The sequence below is a fragment of the Equus asinus genome, chromosome 11 (assembly GCF_041296235.1).
Source record: "Equus asinus isolate D_3611 breed Donkey chromosome 11, EquAss-T2T_v2, whole genome shotgun sequence".
In the NCBI taxonomy this organism is placed as follows: Eukaryota; Metazoa; Chordata; class Mammalia; order Perissodactyla; family Equidae; genus Equus; species Equus asinus.
The window spans coordinates 74,060,083-74,083,391 of record NC_091800.1 but is presented as its reverse complement, the minus strand read 5'-3'; the positions used below and the strand labels follow the sequence as shown (position 1 = coordinate 74,083,391).

General features: G+C 39.2%; 1 protein-coding gene across 3 annotated transcripts in view; it reads left to right on the top strand.

Moving 5' to 3' along the window:
* The window catches only part of NALCN (sodium leak channel, non-selective), a 303,103-nt gene that overhangs the window by 80,805 nt on the left and 198,989 nt on the right, over positions 1 to 23,309 (top strand). The gene's annotated exons all lie outside the window — the stretch shown is intronic.

Sequence of the window (23,309 nt, the reverse complement as noted above, 5' to 3'; positions counted from 1 at the left end):
GAGGAGCATTATTGGGTAGCATTTTACACTTTACAGAGTGCCTTCCCGTACATTATCTAAGTATCCTTGCTGTATAGACGAGACAAAATTTAATTCCTTCCTTTAATTAGTGCCCAAGCTACAGCTGCAACTTGAGCATTGGGTGGCTTGGGTTATCTTTCAGTTCAAACACACTGCATGACATAGAAAGAAGGCAAGAAAGAAGGTAATAAACCCTGTCCCATCCATTGGTTATTTCAAGGAAGGTGCTGGGACTCAGGTTAGATCAGGAGCATATTAGATAAGAAGGAAAAACAGGACGGCCATCTTTAGCAGGAGGGGTCAAGTTGTGAAAACTCTGAGCACCCACCTCTGCAGTGGTTGTTAATTTTTCCCTATTAGTAACAATCTGCATCCAGTATTTCTCAGTATCTGCTTTCTAGTCTCTGCATTTATTATATTTAAGAAACATTGTCATTAGATTAATTTATGTTAGCAACTACTTGGTATTAATTATCACTAGAAGTCAGTTTAAAAGAGTAAATTAATTTTCTTAGTGGCTTTTTTGAGAGATAATGTGTTTATGGGTTGGTATGCAAATTCTTATTAGCGTAGTTTTCCTCTGTTGTATCTTAAATTAATATAGAATTTCTCCTTTAATTTCTACAGAGAAACTTAGTATAGTAAAGATTGTTCTGTCAGCTGTGAATTCATCTAGTCCTACTGTCATTTAGGATGATTTCTCCATCTTTTCTGAAGGATAAAATGTGAAATATCTTGCTGAAATTAAGTCCTACCAGATCCACTTTTCTAGTAATCCTATCAACAATCAATCCATCAATCAATCAATACCTAAGTAAAAATTTTTCAAAGGAAAATAAACCAGATTGGAACAGATCCCTTTCTAGTGAACTTTGTCGGCTCTCAACAGTTTCCCCTTTCTTTTCTAAAAGTCTGAAGAGTATTTAGGCTTTCTAGGATTAATGATTATTTTATAACATTGACAATTTTTCTTTCTCAAAGCCAAGGCCACATTGGTTTTTTGCTAGTATAATAATAGTTCTCATTTTTACCATTTTTTCTCAAGGCCTACAATTTACTTATTTACTATTAATTTATTTGATGCCAGCACTGGTGGTCTAGTGGTTAAGATTTGGTGCTCTTACTGCCATGGTCCATGTTCATGTCCCAGTTAGGGAACTATACCACCCATCTATCCATCTGTTGGCTGTCATACTGTGGCGGCTGCGTGTTGCTGTGATGCCGAAAGCTATGCTACGGGGATTTTGTTTACCAGCAGGGTCACTCATGGTGGACAGGTTTTAGCAGAGTTTCCAGACTAAGACAGACTAGGAAGAAGGACCTGGCCACCCTCTTCTGAGAAAATTGGCCATGAAAACCCTATGAATGGCAGCAGAGCAGTGCCTGATACAGCACCAGAAGATGAGAGGAGGGCGTAAAAAGACCAGGCAGGGTTCCCCTCTGCTGTAGGCAGGGTCGCTAGGCTTCAGAATAGATGCCTGTTACGTAGTACTCTTGAACTCCTCTGACTAGGAAACCTTACCCACCTTCTCTTTCCATTACATCCCTTAATCTGCCATTCCCTACTGGCTCTCTTGATTGTGTCCTGTTCCATTAGCAGTGATCTTACTCAAGGTATTAGATCAATCGTCCCTTGTTTATCCTCGTGCTCCACATTGCCAGAAATCATTATTTGTTAGAAACTTTGCAATTTCAACCTCATTTTAACCCTGGCCTCCTTGACGTATTATCTACAAAGGCCTGCCAACCTAATGTATTTCTTTTTGGTTACATACTCAGCCTTTTGCCTTTTGTACATCTTCTTCATGAAATAGGAGCTCCTCAGAGAGTCTGTAGGTAGTCAGCCTTGTGTCTTTAGGAATTTCTTCATCTTCTTCATTGGCATCACTTGTTTTGTCTTAAGTGTTACTCCTTGAGGCCCCTCTCTATCTTTCACCCCATGCCTTTTCCATTTGGAAAGCTCTTCCTTAGGTTTTCATTGGAGGCAGTTTCTGGGAAGCATCACTTTGGCACCTCCCCAACACTGTCTTCCACCCACCAGTGGGAAGTGTGAGTGACTAATAGGTCCACCCTCGGATGAGAACACAAGTACAGACACCCTAGCAGATCTTACAGGCATCCAAATGACACATTCACTGTAAAGCTCTGCTCACCTGCCTTGTGCGGGATCCTGCTGCTCTGGGTGTTCACAGAACTTAAACAGACGGGTCCACGCCATGTTAGTGGATCTGTGACTCAGGAAATTTACTTTAATCAGTATAATTTGTCATTTGTATTCAGTTGAAAATTCTTCTGTGCAGTTGTTCAAATAGAGAGAATGAGAACTGAGTGATTCCTTGGTGTACGTGGGTGATGGAGGAATAAGATGGGCTATAGTGTAGCTATCCCGGATATGGTAGTATTTTACTAGAGACTAGAAAACTCTCAGTGATGGAACTCTGCAGACTGTAAACTGTAACACCATCTGCCATACAGGGAACACATTAGGAAAATGCCACCTGTTCCTACGTTAGTCTGGCCCCTGCCTCAAAATTTCACATGTATTCTGATGTTTTGTTTGCCATGTCTCTGATTCATGCAGCTAGGTGATGACTAATGAGATTTTTACACATTCTATCCACAAAGATCTATTTTCTGATTTGGTTCTGATTTTATTTTCTTTCCAGTGTCTGTGTATGTGTTTCTTTACTATTTTTCTATGAGTTCCCTTCCTGGGCAATCAATTATTTGAGAAAAAAATATTCTTATTCATTCAACATTCAACAGTTTTTTGTTGAGGACCTGCTACAATATGGTGAACAAAGCAGACAAAAAGTCCTTTCCTTCGGAGAGCTTACAAATTCTACAAGAGGAGACAGGAAATAATTAGGATAAATGAGTAAAGTAAACAGTGTGTTAAATGGTGATAAATGACAGGGAGTAAAGGAAATCAGGCAAGAGGAGAGTGGGGATGCTGTGAGCAGGGATGGCAGTTTTGGATAGGGTGGCCGTGCAGGCTTCCTTAAAGGAAAGTGTGATAGATGTGAGGGAGAAAGCCACACGGCTGTCTGGGCAGAAGAACGTGCAAAGCAGAGGGAATATCCAGTTCAAAGGCATGGAGAAGGGAACCTGCTCCATGCTCTCTCTTGATATGAAGAAGCTCATGTCTTGAGAGTAAAGGGGGAATATGGTCAGAAAGGCAACAAGGGGCAGATCCTGTAGAGCCTCACAGGTCAGTGTAATGACTTTGGCTTTTACTCATACGTGACCTGGGAAGCTATGGGAGCATTTTGAGGAGAGGAGAAACAAGACTGATCAGAAACACTCTTGCTTGCTGGGTCGAGAACAAACTAAAGGGAAGCAACAGCAGAGGAAGGGACCAGCTACGAGACTGTTAGAATACTCCATGTGAAAGGTGGTGCCCTGGGGTGGTCACAGTGGAGGGGGGAGGGTAGACTCTGGATATGTTGTGCTGGCTGAGTTAATGGGATTTGCTAATAGATTGGCCACGTATTAAAACAGAAAGATCACTCCAAGGTTTTTGGCCTGAGTGATTAGAGAGAGTTGCTGTTAACTTCCAGAAGAGTATGTTTGGAGGGGAATATGAGGATCTTAGCTTCCTTGTATATTAACTTTGAGGAATGTGATTAGATTGAAAAGGCTACAGCTGGTGGAATTTCTTCACTTACGTTTTAATTTTAAAACACAAAACTTGATTGAATAATGAAAAGTACTCATGATTAAATTTAGAAAATTTGCATTCTTTGACTCAACATTGGGTCAATGAGACTTGTTTAATTTTGGTCTGAAATACAAAGTCAACAATGGCTGAGATGAGAATATTTCCTATAAAATAAAATAGGCAGATTTGTAAAAGCTTGGCTACATGATGTGAATTTAACTTAAACCACATGACATTATTCTAGAGTCTTGCTGAAAATCATCAAATATACTGCTTTAGGAATTCTATGCCAAGAGATAAAATGAATATAGGTTGGTTGATGTGCTGAAATAACCAACAAGTGTGTTTTGATTGACAGTTAAGGAAATACATCCCTACATTTCATCAAACTATGTAGTGTAGATTTATATCTCACTGAGATGATCCTTATGACCATTAATTTTGAGTTCAAAGTACTTGTGATGGTTTGCCAAAATGCCTCCTGTTCCAGTACTAAAGATTTCTCATATTTCTTTGCCTAGAACAACAGGATTCTCATATTTCTTTGCCTAAAATAACAAGAATAACAAGAATAAAGACTGGTAGTCCTGTCAAGTATGTGAATTTCTGTGGGTGTGTCTGACTTCAGTAATGTTGAAGTGTGTGTGTGTGTGTGTGTGTCATTCTTAGGACTTTGCCTATATCTTAACATTTTCCAGTAAGAAATAACACTGTTTTGGAAAGTTTTTGAGAGCATTGAAATGAGATAAATTAACTTTTATTCTTGAGAAATAATTTATTGCTTCTTATTGAATCATACCATTAGTCATGAAACCAAAACCCTATATTTAAAAAATAACAATCTCGTATTTAAAATGTCTCCTTTGAACATTTCAAAGAATCTTAAGCAAGTCTTTATGTGACATTAAATTGTTAATTTTACCTTGTTAGTTTAGATCTATGGTCAGGATTTATTCTTTGGGCTGAGAGTGTGTAGAGTATGAATTCCTGTGGTTCAGCATGCCAGTAATTTAGGGCAAGTTCAATAGAGTGGTTTTTGTGAGGAAAAAGAGCTGTTTTATGGAAAGCCTTTTTGAACTTTGCCTTGTTTTGTTTCCCTGAACTATCAAATCCACTCCACATATTTGTATGAGATCCTGTGTGTTCATTTTTAGATAGCATATTTTTCAGATGGACATTCCCCTGGACACCAGCCCATTTCCGAGAGCAGTGCCCATGGAACATAGGCTGCTTTGAATTTTAGGCTATGTAGTAGTTGAGGTAGAGTAAACTTATAAGAGAGAACCCAAAATGCAATGGTACAAGCAAAATACAAGTTCATTTCTTTCTGAAGTCATAGTCCTGTGTGACTGGGTGGGTGAGCTCTGCCCGTGAAGTCATCCCGAAGTTTAGGCATGTGTGGCAGCCCTGCCATCCTCAACACGCATTTTCCAAGTTTGCCTGTGGCATCTCTGTTTCTAGCTGGTAGAAAGGAAGGGAGAAATGAGTCCAGAGAAGGGGTTTTTGTAGATGGCTTGGAAGTTGCCCACATCGGGGAGAACTTTGTCACAGGGCCACATGTCCTAGCAGGAAATTACAGACAATATATTCTGCAGCTGAGCGGCCATACCCCCAGGAAGAAGGCAGAATGAGTCTGGAGTGAACAACCAGCAGCGTCTGCCGCAGGCTTTAAATAAGCAGAGGACAAAATGCCCAGTTAATTATAAATTTCTTCTTAAAACCAGCCATTTTATACAAGTCAAAACAAACCTATTTTATATAAAAAAAATTCTCTATTTTATGTTCTACTTCTCAAATGATTGTATTCGTATCATGGAACGAAGTCATAGAGTTTCAGCTAGGACTACTGAATGGCCAGAAGGTACACCCCGAAACTAAATGAGTCACTTTTGAATTTTATTTTGTTCTGATTTACCTAACAGAGTCTCTTCATAAGTGAAGGTAATTAAAATTTTGTTGTATTTTAAGTTTTTAATCTGGAGTTAAAACTCTCCATCTACTCCTGTTAGATAGTAATCTGAGGAACATGGAGGGCGAGGAGAGAAGGCAGGTAAATGCTCCTTCCCACCTCAAACAGAGACACTCAAGTACCGTCTCAGATCCAAAGACACAGGGAGGAATTTTCGCCTCCCTGCCTCTCCCTTCCTTCGGGCTAGTCTATTTAATTTTAAAAGCAGAATTTTGCTTTCCTAAAGTATACCAGACAAGAATTTGTTCAAATTCCTCAAAACCAAGCCAAGAAGAGTTTCAGAAAGTTGAGACATGCGTGGCCGAGTGGAAAGAACATAATTTTTGGAGGCAGGCACGGATGCATGGGAATACTGCTCCAGACGGTCACTTCTAGGTGACCAAGCTTCTTAGCCTCATGAAGCCAGTCTCCCCACTTATAAAATGGAAGTGATAAGAATCAGCTTGCCAGGGTGTTGATACAGACTCAAACCGTGTAAAGGGCCTGGTGTACGATAGGATGGGTCTCTCCACCTGTGTAACCTGTGGAAGCCCCAGGGAACTCAAGGTTTTAGTTGCTGTGGCTTCATGGCCAGGAGTCGTCCATGGTTTCCCCGGGTGGGAGCTGCCCAGTGCAGCCCAGGCTACCGTCACTCTGTCCAGAGCTAACCACTCTGAGGCGTGGGTATAGCCCCATGAGACACAGGGGAGCTAGGCACCCGGAGGTTTCTGTAACAGGGGCAAGAAAGTGGAGCTGAGACCCTGCTCCGACTGAGCAGCTCATGGCAGCTATGGCCCAGAACAGCTGCTCCTGCCTGCTCATTGCTGCTGCTGTTTACAGAACAGCGTGGCCTCCAAGCCTGCCCCTTACTCAGCTCAGCTCTTCCAGCAACTGGAGGTAGCCCTTCAAAAGCCTACCTTTTGCCTCAGAAATGTCAGAGGGGAGTGTGGGCTCTTAAAAGCCAAAAAAATGCACCTGATAGCACCCGAACACCCCGCCCCCGACAAGGAAAGCCTGATAGGAAGAGGGGGTGAAGGCATGGGTAGAGGGGCAGGCCCCAACCCTCAGTGCCCCCCATTTCTGCAGGAACAAGGCCTCGTTCTGTTGGGAAGTGCAGCCTTGGGGGTCTCCTTTTCTTTCCCTCCTGAGCTGGGATAACTGCCTCCCTTACATCCTCTCACAAGGCGACAGCAGGGCCAGAGAGAGAGGTGTCACTTCAGGTGTCGAAATTGTGACCGACACCGCTCTCCGCTCCGTGGCAGTCCCAGCTGTGGAGGCAACGGGAGGAGAAGGAAGCTTTCCTGGAGGTTGGGAGTGAGCCTGCTGTGGGAGGATGTGGAGAAGGGAGCAGCGGCAGCGCCCGCGCTTGGGGAGATCAAGGCGGTGGGGGGACAGCTCTGGGGTAAGGAGGATGTTCAAAGACCCTGTGTTTAAATCCCTTCTCGGCGGCGCTTCCTCGCCACGCAGCCTTGGGCAGGTGACTTCAGTTTTCATCTGTAAAATGAGGTTAATAGTACTAGGGCAGCTGTGAGGAGTCATTGAGCTGTAAATGCCTGGCCAGCTCCACCTCCTCACAGGTGTCCGTGAGTAGAGTGATATTGTAGCTGGGGGATGCTGGAGATCTGTGAGCACCAGCCTGTCGGACCCCAAAGATTTTCCAACGCAGAGAGTAAGACTACAGGTTTGCCCACTTCGTGAGGACCCATATGGGAGAAGGGTCATGTGAGGCAACAGAGTGAAGGTCTGTAGGGGGCTGTGGAGGTGGGCGTAGAGCCACCAAGTGATGCTCTGGGGAGGGAGCTGGGAATGGACTGCCCCTCTGGTCAGGAGATGGCTGCATCTGCCAGTGAGGACCACAGAGCATCCTTAGGCGGACAAGGCAGGTTCTACTGTCCAGCATTGGGAGCCGTGGCGGCTGCTGTGGGTCACCACTTTGCCCTAGGCACTATCTCTTCATACAAATTAATTCGGATAATTCACATCTGGAGCCCCTCCATGGTGGCAGATGAGCAGCCTGACCAGCTTTCAAAGTCAGCCAGCCTCTGTAATTGCTACTCTTCTCCTAGTCCAACGCACCCTTCCCTTTTATGCCTGTTTTCTCTTTGACTATTTCCACCAGCCCCTCTCCCTGACCTACTCTCTGCTTTGTTGCTTTCATTTGCTCACTTAACGTACATGTTTGTGTTTTGTCCAGGTTAGCGTGTCTTTCTTTGACGTGCCAGGCAGTGGGCACTGGGAACATGGCGATGAGCAAGACGCAGTTGCTGCTCTGGTGGGGCTTGCATTCTGCTGGGGGGGAGGGAAAGTAAATAAACTTCAGACTTTAAAACTTCGACAAAACTTTTAAAAATATTATATTCTACTGATAAAGTGAGATAAATAATGGTAGGTCCTACATTGCAGAGGATTAGTGCATCCCTTACAGTCAAAGCTTTAGGGAAAAAGAAGGCAAGAGATGCTGTTGAGTATGAATTTGTCACGCAAATAAGATTAAACCTTGGAGATCAATCTTTTGACTGTTGCCTCTTTTTAAAGTAAGAGATATTGAAGAATTCTAGGACAAAACTAGAGGTTAAAAAGCTGGAAAAGTTAAATGCGCCAAATGCAAGAACCTTGTCACTAAACTAGTTATGTGGATGATGAAAGTCCTTGTGCCCCTTTAAACTTCAGTAATTGGTGCTGGAAATGTGCTGTAAGTCCATGAAGGCAATAGCAAATTTATTCAAGTTTAAGAGAATGACAAAACACAGCTGATATGGGGGTAACTACTCCCAGTCCATAAGTAAACACCACTCATGAGACGGCAAAGAGTAATGGTGTTAATTGAACAAGAGATTTAGATAAAATGTTCAACTCCATTTCCTCGTCCCTCTAAAAGAGACAACACCTGCCATGTTGTCTCATTGTTAATCCTCAGGGGTGTTGAATGAACCCATTATGGAGGTTTATGAAAACCCTCTGTCAGTTGTACAATGCTGAGTTATATCAGCTAATAATAATTAGAAGAAGAATAAAATAATTGATTGATGAAGAATGAGTATGATTATATTCCTGCTGAATAATGAGTTAAATAAAAGATTATTAAAACTGTAAATAATTACTCCATAGTCTAGACATATGTCTCTGTGCGTTGGATGTTAAGTAGTATTTCCAGGGAGGATTTTTCTGTAGTTCTCCTGACCAGGGAAGAAAAGTTAATGTCACCCCACCAGCACAGTGCAACTGTCTGATTGCTCTCTTAATGTCATGAGCCCAGACACTTGCTAGGAATGTCTGATTGCTGGCCAAAGGAGCTCTGGCCTGGGGCAGCAGTCCTGTCAGTGTGCCTAATGAGAGCGTGGAGAGACACTTCATTCCAGGCATAAGCCAGCCAGGTCACAGCTGCCCAAAGCTCGTTGCCTTTGGTTGAGTTTGTTGTGCTATTATATAACGGATACTTGAACCATATCCCATGAATGACTGGTTTTTTTCTTCCTCCCTCTCCACTGTCTTATTATCACTGTGCTGTCTGTGTCTAATGTTGCCTTAGAGTTTGTTTAAAATCAAGCAGAAAAACAGGTAGGTATTAAGGTGGAAGCAGAAAAAGTTATTAATGAGGTAAAATGACATATGGCACATTCTGGCACAGTGGCTTGGGGCCAGCCAGAAGAGTCTTCACTATCACAGTCTGGCCTTACTTTGTGCTAATGATGGTGTTTTCATTTCTATGCTGTTACTGGTACATAAGCCAAACTGGCCAAGCTGACTAGACTACACGTGAGCAGAAAGTCATGCCTTTGCATGTGTTACTTTACAACTCTCATTTTAATCAAATGTGCTCATTTGTCCATGCTATTTCTGACCCTATCTTAAATGAAAAAGAAGTTATTTAATGGCTTGTGGTTTCTACTCCAACATGTAAAGAACTTGAAAGTTGCCGATCCTGTTCTCACAGAAAAAAGCTAAACAAACTGAAAATCAACAATTCTGAAAACCATCAGTGCTTCTTAGATCTAACAGAGAATTGGGGTTGCAGGGCAAACCACTGCCTTGAAATTTGGAGACAGCAAATACAGAGGATCATATCTCCCCAGGAGCAGGAGTCACTAGAGCCAGAGACACTTAAACTGTAATTGGGTGATTGCTGGAGGCTGAGTATCGACTAGCTTAAGAGTTAAAAATTCCTCCAGTCTTAAGGGGGCCTCCATGCTTTTATGAGTTCTTACCTCCAGGAGGCCTACCAGACTTCTTTCATGTGTGTGCGTGCGTGCATGTGTGTGTGTGTGTGTGTGTGAGGAAGATTGGCCCTGAGCTAACATCTGTTGCCAGTTTTCCTCTTTTTGCTTGAGGAAGATTGGCCCTGAGCTAACATCTGTTGCCAGTTTTCCTCTTTTTGCTTGAGGAAGATTGACACTGAGTGATCATCTGTGCCAATCTTCCTCTATTTATGTGGGATGTGCCCATAGCATGGCTTGATGAGCAGTGTGTAGGTCCAGGCACAGGATCTGAAACTGTAAACCCTGGGCCACTGAAGCAGATTGTGTGAACTCAACCACTACGCCTCTGGGCCGGTCCCCCTACCAGGTTCTTATGGAGAAGATCAGAGAAAAATTCCCTCATGCTTCCTGCAGGGGAAGAAGAACAGTGACCATTCTGAAATAAGCCCAGAGCCCTCTGTTCTCCATGACAAAGCCATGACCTCTAGGACATCTACTTTCCTGGAGCCTCATATGACCTAAGAGGAGGGCTGGCAGATGACTAGAGCCCCTTTCCTGTATCACATAAACTGAGAAAAAAAGGCTAAGAAACTCCTCTGAAGGTCACAGCCTAGGACTCAATGGACTAAAAAACCTGAGATTTGATCCTATGATTGTAGAATGCTTCCCTTCCTCAATATCTTATCATCACATTAACAGGGCACCAAAATAATAGCTGGATTACAACTCAGCTGCAAGAGAGAAATTCCATTTAGAAGGAGTTTCTAGAGAAACCTAATGTCCACGGGAGAGACAGAAACCAGGACACTAGAGGAAATCAAAGCCTTTGACACCTCAGATACAGCATACATTAAACACAGCCTAACCCCCAGCCAGATTAACATAAATCCTCCCACTAAAACCACATCCCTCAGTTCTGTTACCTAATATATCATACCCAGCCTTCAAAAAAAAATTACAAGGCATGGTAAAAAGCAAATAAGAACACAATCTGAAGAGACAAAGCAATGGTCAGAACCAGACTCAGATATGACAGAGATTTTGTAATTATCAAGTAATTTGGAATTTAAGATATCTTAATTATTATGCTAAGGGTTCTATTTGAAAAAGTGGAGAATATGCAAGAACAAATGAGTAATGTAAGCAGGTGGAAACTCTAAGAAGGAATGAAAAGGAAACACTAGAGATCAAATACACTGTAACAGAAATGAAGAATGCCTTCCAAGGGCTTTTCAGTAGACTAGACACAGCCAAAGCAAGAAACATTAAGACTGAGGATATGTCAACAGAAACTTCACAAACTGAAATGCAAGGAGGAAAAAGAATGAAAAAAAGGGGAACAGAATGATAAAGAACTGTGGGACAATTACAGAAGTTTAACATACATATAGTGGGAATACCAGAAGGAGAAGAAAGAGAGAAAGGAGCAGAAGAAATATTTGAAGTAATAATGGCTGAGAATTTTCCAAAATTGATGTTGGACACAATGCTGCAGATCAAGGAAGCCTGGACCACACCAAGCAGGATAAGTACCAAAGTGTCAGCACTTGGGTATATCATATTCAAACTGCAGAAAAGTAAAGACACAGGAAATCTTGAAAGAAACCAGAGGAAAATAACACCTTACCCGTAAAGGAATAAGGATGAGAATTATACTGGATTTCTTTTCTGAAGCCATGTAAGCAAGAAGAGAGTAAAGTGAAATATTTAAAATGTTGAAAGAAAAAACAGAATAACCTAGAATTTTGTATTCAGAGAGATTATGTTTCAAAAGTGAGGAGATATAAAGACTTTCTCGGACAAAGAAAACCTGAAAGAATTTGGTGCCAGCAGAACTGCTTTGCAAGAAATGATAGAAGAAGTCCTTTAGAGAAGGAAAGTGATGTAGATCAGAAATGTGAGTCTACATAAAGAAGAAGAATGTGGGAAAAGACAAAAATGAAGGTAAATAAAATATTTTTCTTTTTCTTATTCTTAACTGGCCTAATAGCTGCTTGTTCAGAATAATGGTAGCAACAATATATTAGGTGATTATAGCTCGTGGATAAGTGAGATGAATAACAGCAGTGTTATAAGGGACAGGAGGAAGGAAGAGGGAATACTCTATTATGAGGTACCTACTCTCTCTGTGAAATGATACAGTTATCTGAAGGTGGGCTTACATTAGTTTTAAATATATAATATAAACTCTAAGGCAACCACTAAAAATTTTTTAAAAGAAATATTAATATGCTAAGAGAAGAGTAAAACTGTAATCAATTAAAACCAGAGAAGGCAAAAAAAAAAAAAGCAAATGAAGACAAATAAGAAACAAAGAACAAGTGCAATGAAAAGAAAACAGAAATGTGGCACATATTAATCTGTATCTATAATCACTTTAAATGTGAATGGTATAAGTATACCAATTAAAAGACAGAGAATAAGAGAGTGGATAAAAAAACAGTACTCAACCACATCTTGTCTGCAAGAAGTCCACCTTAACTATAAAGACAGATAGATTAAAAGAGATTGAGAAAGATATACCATGTTAACACTAATGAAAGGAAAATGGGAGTAGCTTTATTAATTTCAGACAAAGCTAACTTCAGAACAAGAGAAATTACCAGGGAGAAAGAGGAGCATTACATAATTATATACAGGTCAGTTCTCCCAGAAAACATAACAGTCCTTAATGTGTGTGCACCTAACAACAGAGCATAAAAGATAGTCCCTCCCAACTTGTGCTATAGATTCAACACAATCCCAATCAAAATTCTAGCATGTTGTCCTCTGGATATCAACAAACTGATTCTAAAGTTTATATGGAAAGGCAAAAGACCTAGAATCGTCAACACAACACTGAAGAAGAGCAAAGTCAGGGAACTGACAGTACTCGAATTCAGGATTTAATACAAAACTACAGTATCAAGACAGTGGGGTACTGGAAAAATAGAAGCTAGATCAATGGAACAGAATAGACAGCCCAGAAATATACCTACACAAATCGTCAACTGGTCTTTGACAAAGGAGCAAAGACAATTGAATGGAGAAAGGATAGTCTCTTCAACAAATGATGCTGGAAGTACTGGACATACACATGCAAAAACATAAATCTAGATACATCCAGTACACCTTGCACAAAAATTAACTCAAATGGATTATAGACCTAAATGTAAAATGCAAGACTATGAAACTTCTAGAAGATAACGTAGGAGAAATATCTAGGTGACCTTGGATTTGTCAATGGTTTTGGTTTTGGCAAAACCAAAAGCATGATAAGTGAATGAAAAAAACTGCTAAGTTGGATTTCACTAAAATTAATAACTTCTGCTGTGCAAAAGACACTCTTAAGAGAGTAAAAAGACAAGCCACAGACTAAAGAAAATATTTGAATAACACGTATCTCATGAAAGACTTGTATTCAAAATATACAAAGAACTCTTAAAACTCAACAATAAGAAAACAAACAACCCAGTTTAAAGGTGGGCAAAATATCTGAACAGACATCTCACCAATGAAGGTAAGCATTTGGCAAGTAAGCAGAGGAAAAGATGTCCAACATCATATGTAATTAGAGAATTGCAAATTAAAGTGAGATACCACTATACACCTATCAGAATGGCTCAGATCCAAATCACTGACACCACCAAATGCTGGTGAGGATTTAGAGCAACAGGGACTCTCATTCATTGCTGGTGAGAGTGCAAAATGGTACAGCCACTTTGGAAGACATTTTGTTTTTTTAAAAAAGCTAAACATAATCTTAACATATGATTGAGCAATCAATGCTCCTCTTTACCCAAATGAATTGAAAACATATATCCACACAAAAACCTGTACACGAATGTTTATAGCAGCTTTATTCATAAGTGACAAAAACTGGAGGCAGCCAAGATGCCCCCCAATAGGGCATAACTTGAGATTAAAAAAACTGTGGTACATCCATACAATGGAATATTACTCAGCAATAAAAAGAAATGCGTTGTTAGGCCACCAAGAGACATAGAGCAATGGTAAATGCATCTTGCTAAGTGAAAGAAACTAGTCTGAAAGGCTACTTGCTGTATGATTCCAACTATATGGCATTTTGGAAAAGGCAAAACTATAGAGACAGCAAAAAGATCAGTGGTTGCATGGTTTCAGAGGAGAGAGGTGAGGGTTGAATAGGTGGAGCACAATGGATTTTTAGGACGGTGAAACTATCCTGTGTAATACTGTAATAGTGGATACATAATGTTATGGATTTGTCAAGACCCATCTAACTGCACAACACAGAGAGTGAACCTACTGTAAACTGTGGGCTTGAGTTAGCAATATGGTGTCACACATTGGTTCATCAGTTTTGACAACTACACCACACTAATGCAAGACGTTAATAATAGGGGATAGTGTGCAGAGAGACGGGATAGATGGGAACTTTCCGTACAAAATCCGCTCCATTTTTTGTAAGCCTAAAACTGCTAAAAAAAAGAAGTCTATTAATTTTTTTAAAGTTAATTTATTACTATTCCCTCATATTCTTATCTCACCTATGAAAAGTTCTGGTTTACATTGGAAAAGTTGGTCAAGTGGGAATACGTAGTAACTTGCTTCCTTAGTAACACAGCTTTTAATACAGGCAAAATATTTTTCAGTCTTAGTATAATCTTAATGAATCTAAAATTGAATCTGTGGCACATCCAAAAAATAAGTCTAAACCAGTTGAAAAACTGCATTTTTAAACATGTTTTTAGCCTTAGGAGTTTATGGAAGAAAGTAGACAGGCAAATATAGGAAAAATTCTGTAAATATTTTTGTATACATATATCAATGTGAAGATATATGACAAAAAATTCCTCATGTATAGTTTAAAATTTTTAATAATTAATATTTCGTATTTAGTTGTAGCTATTCAACTGTAATGTTAGTATGCATATTAGAGCATGTCCTTGTTTTTAGTTTTATATTATCATATCAATTTTTAAATTGATGTAATTAAATCTTTCGTTGTAAATCATGGAAATTTTATATTTATCATAACACAAATAAGAACTTTTATTTAGTTAAATCCATATGTTATTTGTATTTCTTATCTCATATTTATTGTAAATTACATTTGGTCAATATCACTGAGGTATCTTTCTTCCTTCCTACTTAGACCTGAGTTAGATTTTAATATGCCTCTGTTAGCAAAAAATCAAGTTATTTATTTCCAATCTTGGTTGCTCTTTTGATCCTGTGCTTATTTACTATTTCAGTCAGCCTTGCTATTAAAATTAAAACAAATTCTCCCTATTGTGGCTATTCTGAGGTAGACTGACCAAATATATCTTAAAGTTAATTCTTATTTTCATTGCTTGTGCATGATAATGCAGAGATGGGAACTGTGTGTGTCCCAAAATATGGAGACAAGAAAGTCTTAGATCTTTTTCCAAATACTTGGTTCTAATTTTGGACTATTATGAAATTCTAATGTCATGGCTATTAACTCCTTAAAAATTATGTGAGGTTCTGGCCTTTTTGCTTTGATTTCTTTTGATTATAGTTTCCAATAAATCGTTCCTAAAATCTCACCCAAAAATGGATGACACAGCTAAAACACTCTAAAAGAAACCATATTTCTGGCATGATATGTTTTTTGAGGAAATTAAAAGCTACTAAATAACATTTATTTAGAGTTTTAGGGGTGACCAGCAAGTATCATGATTGCCATAGTCTATCTATGGTAGACTGAGGCCCAGAATGGTTAACTAGCTGACCAGTGTCACACAGAGAGGAAGGAATGGACAGTTGGACTGTTAGAAAAGGCAACTGAAAGCTAATTGGGGCCTAGCATAGTTTTTTTAAGTCAGCTAATGGAAAATAAATTTCCAAGAAGCTCTTTTGATCTGAAATCACACTCCTCAAAGGCAGAGGAATGGCAGGTGTGTGTCACGACCTCTCCTTTGCTACCTTAGTCACCCGACATGGAAATGGCCCGGCACCAGGGGCGGGAGTGTTTTAGCTGGCATGTGGACTCAGCGTCCTTGGAACTGTTCTACTTTAATATCTAAACTTTCCTGCCAATGTCAGCATCTGGCCTTGTCAACAGTTCTTTTTCCATTTGTGAATACTCTGGTTAAAGCTTCACCTCTCCTTCTTTAGAAGTATTTTATATTTAGAACTTGGGCGTTTAGAAATTGTCTACATCTGAAGAAATACATCCCAACTAAGAATCTTTATTACTTATAAAAAAAGTTTAACTTAGAAAATATGTATAAATATATACCTGCTGTTTTCTATATGGCCTTTGATCTTATAGCAGAACTTCAGCGCTGTGGGTAGTGATGAGGTTTAAGGTAACAGATAAAGCGATTTCAGCAGTGCGGTGAGGTTGTGCCAGAGTGCTTACCTGTTAAAAAAAAAAAAAAAAAACAAACCTAAACTAAAATTCAGCTCAAAAATATAAGGTTTATAGATACATTTTAAAGCATTTAGAATAAAAGAAGTCCTCTGTATTTGCTCCATGTTCTTGAAGAGCAAATAAAAAATGTTGTTTTGTTTTGTTATTTGATGGCCGCACGACAGTCATCAGACTGAATGTGTGTGGATCCTTAGTTGAGCAACTCACCCTGAGTTGGGTGAGTTGTGTGTAGATTATTATAGTCATAAGGTTACATCACAGTCTGTCCAGGGAAATACTTAATTAAATTATTTTAGAAATATATTTTAGTAAAATTAAACGTAATTTCAAGGAGTAGAAAACATTGTTCATAAAGGTTTTATTCATTAGAAAGGTGACTTCATCCCAAGTAATTTAATTCTGGCTGGTTTTATTGCTCATTAAGCCTCTGTGATTCAGGATGGGCCTTTCTTGCTAGTGCTGCTCTGTTGACCTTATTCACATTTCATGTTTGCCGATGCATTCAGCCTCAGTGACAGAGATTTATGATGTTGAATCCAGATGTCCACCTTAAGAATATACATCACTCACTGGCGTTTGTTGTTATGGCCTCATGACAAATAGGTTTACTTTATAATAACCAAGCTTGGTTAAAATTTATTATCAGCACAGATCCAACTCTCAGGATTTGCGCGTACGGTTCATGTGAAGAGGTAAAGGGTGAGGTGGTGTGGAGCAGTGTGGCGGGAAAAAAAAACATATTATAGAAAGTTACAGTGAATCTCACCACTGGCCACTGGCTAAAATATTTTAAATGTGTGGTTCAAATATGTATAAGAGATTTTATGCCAGAGAATGGGCAAATTCCCAGAGGGTGAAAGAAACTGAGATCACAGACACAAAAGATGATTTCATTGTAGATTTTGTCTTCAACAGGTGACCTCAAGCTACAGGTTATGGTTGAGTTAGAGAAGCCGCCAAGCTGTTTGGAATCTGGTTGTGGCCATTTAGATTCCATTGTTGACTGCACCCACATGTGTCATGAGCCACTTAGCAGGTTTCTACTCAACACTCTGTTTTGTGGTCCAGACAGAATTAGAGTCATGAACATGGACTACAGATTAGTCCGTTTTCCTCTGTTTTGTACGTTAATATATTGAATGCCTCATTTTGATTCAGCTGCAAAACCTGGAAAACTTGCAAAACATATGTGTTTGTGGTTTGTCTTGGAATAATTCACAAAGTAGCACTGTAATTTTCCGTGAGGAAAATTTTCTGCCATTTATTTCATTTCAAATATGTGATTTTTCTTTTTAAAACTTAATATATTTGTAATATCTCATTCTGCAAACTAAGATATTTCTCCCTGGGATACAGGTATGTACAGACAGTCATCTTATAATATTGCAGGAAGTAAAAACGAAATAAGATTTATCTTCCAATGTGCAGTTGTTGAAACAAAAAACTGATAAATATTAATGTAATGATACTATTGAGCTGTCTACTGTGTGGCAAATATTTTGTGTAAACAGTGATGTCTTAGGATCTAGGCTTTTAGCCTTCAAAAATTTTTAAAGATGAATAAAATGTCAAATTCACGTGTAGACTATTGTAAATATAGTCCAAAAATGCATTTTTAGGTCTCTTCTTTGGCCTGAAATTGTTTAACCTCCAAACAGTTCATAATAAGCCAAAGGATAGATTTTGATAAGCCTCACAATTGTTCCATTTTCCCCTGTGTTACATGAGGAAGTTCAATTCAGTTTAAAAATACTTAATAAATGCAGTCATATGTGAGGCCCAGAGCTAAGGCCCTGCAGGACAAAAGTCACAGGATCAGGGAGACGATCAGGTTAGAAAAGTGGTCCTCAACCAGGGGTGATTTGCCTACCAGGGGATACTGGGCAATGTCCACAAACATTTTTGGTTGTCATAATTGGGGGTTGAAGGTGCTGTTGACTCTAGTGGATGGAGGTCAGGGATGCTGCAATGCTCAGGACAGGCCCCCACGACAAAGCGTTATCCAGCCCCAAATGTCCCCAGTGCCAAAGTTGAGGAATTAGAGTGTCTGGCTTAGAGTGTCAACTAACCAGTGGTGCCCCTAGATGAGCGAACTTATTTATCTTTGACACATTAGAATTTAAACAACAGTGACTTCTACCTAAAGTCAAACTGACAGGACAACCTGCCTTTAAGTGGCTTCAGTGAATTCTTTCTCAAACTAAGCAAAGTTCTGTGTTTGTATTAGTCCTGTGGCTTAATAAGAATATTGCTCTATGGAGTAGTTGTAGAGTTTAAAAATAACATTTAGTTGGAGATAAGTTGCATATATCCAAACATAACAAAACAAATGGAAACCAGGGAAGCACACTCACCACATCTTCAACAGATTGTATTTCTAACAATGGAAATGTGCAAAGATCAAGCTCTTTACATGTGTTCTCTTGTTTGACCACCTTTCAGGGTTGGAGATTTAGTCATTGCAACTGTAGTTGAGAAAATAAGCGTCCGTTTGGAGTTTAGGCTGAGAATTATATCCTTCCACAGTGAAACTTGCTGGTTAAGAGCAGTTCATTGAGGCACCAGTAGATGACAGCCATTCATGTGTAGTGGTGGAGGAACATGTAGTTTTCTTTTCTCTTCCAACTAAAAGGGATGCTCACACTGGAATGTAGTAGGGATAAAGTCTGAAAAGGATAAGATCCAATCAGAGTCAGCTGGGGGAACAGAAAGAGCAACTTAGAAAAGTTTGAGGGAGATTGATGTTCTTGAGTGACAAAAATGTTGTCATTTTGCCCACACTGAGATTCTGTTCCCAGGTGGGAAATGAAGCCAGACAATCAGATCAGTTTCATAAAAAGTGCATCAGGTTGGGAAGGTTAATGGACCAGATAAGAAGACAAGTATCTGTAGCAGGATGACCTAGGTAGAATGAAGGCTGACTCCCTCAAGGTGCTATAGGGACTACTTCCAAACTCCTGTAGCTTGCTGTGCTTTGCAAAGCCAAGAGCAGATTCAAAAGGGACTGAGCCATAGCCAGCATCCAATGGGATGGGTTCTTGCCTGACCTTGGATGGGGCTGCCTCAGGGGGTGGTGTGTATCGCCGGAGGGGTTAAAATTCAGGAAAATTGATCTGAGGATCCAAACATTGAGAGAGAGGATAGCATGAATTGTCCTAAAAGGAACCTCTAGATTCTATTGGGAATTCTGAGTGTGGGGTGAAGGTTATTGTTCAGACTAAGGCCTGGTGTACTTACTCATTCTTTTCAACAATCTCAAGCCTACATCACCAACTTTAACTTCCCAAATTCTTTCACGATAGATCGAGCATCAGCATCATTAGAATAAGTAGATATTTTGTGTTTGGAGAGGAATTCAATGCTGGGACCCCAGGTTAGTAACTTGTTTTTAAATCTCATCAAAATTTTGTGGCCCCGTTATTTCAAAGTTGAACAACTCAATGGCATTATGTACCCTATGTCAAGAAGAAACAAAAGGGAGTATTCCCAGGGCACAATCAGTTTCTCACTTTTTTTCACAAAAAAAGAGTCAGCAGAAGACAGCCAAGCGTTAAATATAGTCCTAAAGATAGTGGAAACAGATTGGAATATAATTTTGTTCAGAGCTATAAAAAAAATATCCTCTACTATATCTGAATACATGCAGCCTGTAGAAAGTTCCAAGGGATTTATTTTCTAAATGTAGACTTGTGGGTCTTCTCATCTGATGAATCAAACCAATGGAAGAGGTCAGTAAGGATGAATGAAATTAGGAGAATTGATGAGCCGAGTAATGTTATGGTGACTTTGTTTCTTATACAACTTGAATTTGTGCTTTGAGAGTTGGGGTCTAAGAAAACGGTGCTGTTCCGGAGCTTCCCAGAGAGATTTCTGGAGCAGGCCTTGTTGTTCTCTAGGAAGAAAATGTGTTCTAGTCCCGGGTGCTATTGTAGAATCATGATTCATTTAACAAAGAAAGTGTGATCTTTTTGGCTAGAAATTTTAGTTTCAAAATTAAAATGGAGTAAAAGTATTCTGGAGTGTATCTAGAGAAAATATTTTGTATGTATCAATATAATATTTTCTAGAGATTTCCCATGCTGGATCAAACAATATGGGAAGACTTTTTTGTTTATGTGTAGCATGGACTTTTAAGTTTATATATGTATATGTGTTCTAAGTGAATTTTGAAAATCAGCAAAACAAAGTCAATTATTAAATACTTCTCTTTGTTTCCAAATTATCTGTGCGGTATTCACAGTGAGGAAGAATTGATAGAAAAGCAAATATTTGAGAAAGGCCTTCATATGTTTTAATACTATGATATTATTTAATGTATCAACATTTCTTGAGTGCTTCTCAATGCCAGGTCAGAAGTGAAAGATAGAGTGTTAACTTAGAGTCCTCTTAACTTAGAGTGTTTCGGGAGACAGACAGGGTGACAGAAGTCAGTGTGGTGAGCGACGTGAGGCAGGTGAGCTCCGGGCTCCCTGAGGAGACTGAGGGCAAAGGAAGTGAGCTGGGCTGGGACAGCGCAGAGGGGACAGCTAAGAGGACCAGAGAGAGGCGCTGGGGGCGTGGGGGGCCAGTCAGAGAGAGCAGGATGTGCAAAATAAGTTTGAGTGGCTACGATTTCTTTCTCAGGGTTGCCTACTTCCGAAAGAAAATAAGGATAGTAAATTTGATTTTTGCCGTTTTAAATATCGGTCAGCAATTGGAAAATTTTTTCGAAAGTGATTTTCTTTTCATGTTTTGCAACTCGGGAGTAGAAAAGTGATGAGGAAGGACTGTCTTATTCAATTGTCTTTGCTCCTGCAACTCTTCGTAACGTCTTCAAAGCCTTTGAGCCGCTGTAGTTCGTATATATGTAGTTCGTATATAAACACTTTTTTCAGGAGTCGGCGTTCTCCTCGGGCATTTTTTGGTTACATTTTCACAAATGTCTCATCTCTCTGTATCAACAAACCCTGCTTTTTGAGCTGCACTGCGAGGTCCTACTTCTTTTCTTTTTTCTGTGTCAAATTAGGAAAAATGAAGTAAAAGCTTCGAGATTGCTCATTGAATGCACTATTCTTTACTTAATTCCAAATAGCATCTTTCCTGTGGATGTAATAAAGAAAGAGACGGGCGAGTTAGAGCAGGATAATTTTCAGTGTTCCTTTCAAATTTAATCTTATATTGACAGTCCCATGATTTTACCTGTAAATGCTCAATTGGTAAAGCTATTACACTTTAATGGTAATTCGTAATGGATTTCTCTAGCCCCTTTTCTGTTTTAGTTCAAATCAGTAGAAGAAAAGGGACATAAATGACTTGTTTTATGTTAAAATTGTCTTTCATATTCACACTACAAAAGCAAAAATGAACATTTTTAGTACGTATGAATCATTAATGGAAATGGTTATTTCTGTTGGCATTTTATTTTTTGTACACGCTGTTCTTTTCAGAATTTTTCTCTTTAAAGTTGTCTTCTTGCATGAGTTCCTCACTGCACTATAAACTTAGCCATCATAGACCCTCAGAAAAAAATAGACTTCATTCAAATTAAGGATAATAAGAGAAAACAAGCTCTTTTTAAAGTCTCAGTCTCAAGCAAGAGAATATAAAAGTAACATGGCAAAGAAAAGAAGGGTTAAAGACCTGGACCTGTGAGGGTTCAGTTTCTGGCTTTATCACTTTCTATCCCAGGCAAGTTCATTAACTAGTGACCTTCACTTTCCTTTTCTGTAAAATGTGCTTGTTAATATCTGCCCTTCTACCCGCCTCCCCATCCACCCGCCTAATTACACAGAGATTTCCTTAGCATTGAAGTATGTAAAAGAACCTTAAACTGGGCGTGTTTTACAAATGGTAGTTGTTATGGCAACGACATACCAGTGTGTACAATATGATTCTTAAAATGAGAGGCAGTACACATACGAAGTTATATTTTATATAACTACTTAGCACAGATTAGTGCATCATAGGCATTCACCAAATAGGAATGCCCATTCCTCCTTTCTCTCAGCTGTTCTCTCAAGCCTCTTTATTTCCCACGTGTCCCCGTTTACTGCAGGCTTTTCGCTGTTCTGCGTGCTTTGGTATTCATTGATGCTCTCATTACTCTTCCTGAATGCACAGGCCCAGAGAGATAGTCAGTCATCAGCCAACCTGAGTAACCCCCTTCTTAGTTTGGATATTTGATTGTATGCATATTCTAGTTTTAAATTTCTGTGTGATTAGAACATATATGGGTGGATGTTGGTTTTATATCCTATAATAATTTAACTCATTTATAGCAGTGTAATTTATTGAAGTGCAAATGTTTACCAGTTTTATGAATAACAAGCTGTATCATATTTGTTTTATAAACAACTTTAATTCAGCACTATATTATTTATATGTTTTCTCACAAAATAATATTAAGCAACTATTTTCCATTTTTATAATAATAATACCTAAAATTGGTTAAGTACTCACCATATGCCAATGCTTTATTGAAATTAAATCATCTAATCCTCACAACACTATGAGGTATGGGTTATTTATTACCTCATTTTACAGATGGGGAAACTAAGCCACAGAAAGGATGTCAGAAGGCATGTTACCATCACAGTTAAATATGCAGGACCTTGTTCCAGAATGACTCGGTTAATCTAGTTCTCCTATTATTATCTGTGCATCTTTAGACAAATCACTTACCCTTTATGTGCTTTAGTTTTTCCATCTGTAAAATGGGGAAATAATAGCACATACGTTATGATGTTGCAAGGATTAACCACTGTCTTTCCTCTGAATGGCATGTTAGGTCCTCTTAACCACGTATTCAGAAGTCTGCCCACATATTGTTCACTTTTCTTCTTTCCCTTATCAGTAGTATTTTCAATGAGACAACTCTCCCGGAAAATCGAAATACTACTTGATGATTTACTATGTTACATTTTGGTGTTTAGCAAACAGCGTGGAATCCAAAGACAGGCTCCAACATACTGATTTTTGGAGTCTGCAATACTTCAGTCTTCCTATGAGAGAGAGATTTCAAATGAAACCCAATTCCCAGATTGATTTCATTTTGGCTAAAACTACAAGTGCTTTTCAGCACACAGAAAGTGTTAAGCCCCAAGAGGCAAGCTTACATTGTAGACATTATATTTTATTATATCT